This window comes from Parasteatoda tepidariorum, chromosome 10, assembly GCF_043381705.1.
Source record: "Parasteatoda tepidariorum isolate YZ-2023 chromosome 10, CAS_Ptep_4.0, whole genome shotgun sequence".
NCBI classification, from domain to species: domain Eukaryota; kingdom Metazoa; phylum Arthropoda; class Arachnida; order Araneae; family Theridiidae; genus Parasteatoda; species Parasteatoda tepidariorum.
The window spans coordinates 32,068,938-32,070,910 of NC_092213.1; positions in this window are offsets into that span (position 1 = coordinate 32,068,938).

Below are 1,973 nucleotides of genomic sequence, written 5' to 3' on the forward strand. Positions count from 1 at the left end.
ATGCTGTTTAACAGATTGTTCATTTTTTTTTATGTTAAGCATCCAATCACACTTAACTTGACTTAACCAAAAACAAATCCATAGATTTTATCATCGTTCTAATTATTTTTAATTTAAAATATAAGGATGACTAATTTATACATAATGGTAAATGGAGTATTATGTTCAATAATCGGTTTCGTTTTTACAACAAAAATTAGATTTCGAATAACGAAATTATGTCAATGAGCGTAGTCATAGTAATAGGAGCATATCATGTGATCATGACCATGATGACCAATGATATTGATCATGACTATGATTATCTAACACCTTCCTTTCTCCTTTAAAAACTTGATTTGTGAAACTCTTTGGTAGTTTAGATGATTATAAAATTTCAAAATTCCTCAATTCGACGAATATCAGATCTCGATATCGTTATCAACCTACTGTATGGACAGCATATAACACTGTCTCTTAATTAAATACAGTATATTCTCTTATACTGTACCTCATATATTCCCTGCTGTGATCACTGGCAGCATATAGTGTTTGCGTGAAAATTTATACTGGAAGTAAGTTTTAAGCAATGACATTATAATTCGAAAACCTTTAAAGAAAATAAAAGTTGATTTAACAGTTTTGGAAAAATAAATATTAGAGCAATTCTTTTAAAATACAAATTAGATTTTGATATTAGTTGCACATAGATATTATTGTATTTTTACTTAAGAAATAATCAAAACGAATTGAGATTCTATTAATTCAATTTTCTCACATGTGGTTAAATATATAAAACTATTTAATATAATCGTTTATTAAACAATGTAATATTCAATCCTATCTTATACAATTTAATTTTAATAGCATTTTAATATAATCTTAAACAACAGTTTTAAAATGTATATTAGATTTTAATATATATTGCGTATGGAAAATATTGAACTTATACTTGAGAAATATTAAGAGAACATTTTTTTATACCACAAAAAATTGGAAAACATTAAGACTAAGATTCAACTAAAAAAATATGCTTCCTAATTTCACATAAGTGGTTAAATACATAGATTTAAAACATATTTTTCTAACAAAACTACTGAAATATAGTCTTCTTTTTTTTATTTCTAAGCATGCTTATAAATGTCAAAATGTATATAATTTTCCATTTTCTATTTATGATACTAAGAATAAATATTTCCCTACTGCACTTCTAATCATGAGCATTTGAAAGATTGTCTTCAATTTAATTACTGTTAAAAGATAATTAAGGAAAAATAAAAATTAAATAGAAAACATGTTTATTATTAAAACTTTTTGGTTCACGTTATGTTTCTAATTAAAAAAAAATAGCTGATATTTTTCTAATGACTGATTTGCCTGCGACCATTGCCACATTTGCCTACCGGGTAATCTTTCTTTTTCCCGTAAGCACTTAATACTTTTGATAATTTTGCTGTAGACACGCTGATATCATCCATGATTTAGGCGTGTTGTTAAAAAAAATGTTAATGTTTTTTAACAGTTCGCAATTTTAGAATGATTTTCATGAGTTTCTCTTAGAGTCCCTGAATCTAACGTAGTTAGAAAGCAGCTTCAAAATTGTGCGAAAGCAGATGATTTTCTCACCCGATTTCTACAGTTTTACTCAAACATTCGCCTATGCATAATCATGGTTTCTGATCTAACTAACATGGTAACTGATTTAACTTTTGAGAGTTAGCATTTTGTCTAAAAAACAACCTGTTTAATTATCATGTAATAGAATAAACGACTTGATAAAAATGCCTGGTACTGTTATCATAGTTTTTAATATGCATAATTTTTTCATGTATATAACTATTTCTGGGTCTTAGCATTTCCGGCAAAATTAAATTTCTAGTGCACTTTAGCATCCAAATAGAGTCTCTGCCATCTAGTGTGGCAGAAACTAGACGTCCAAATTAACATGACCAACGGTATCTCATACCATAGTCATATGTCTATAATTTTCCTTT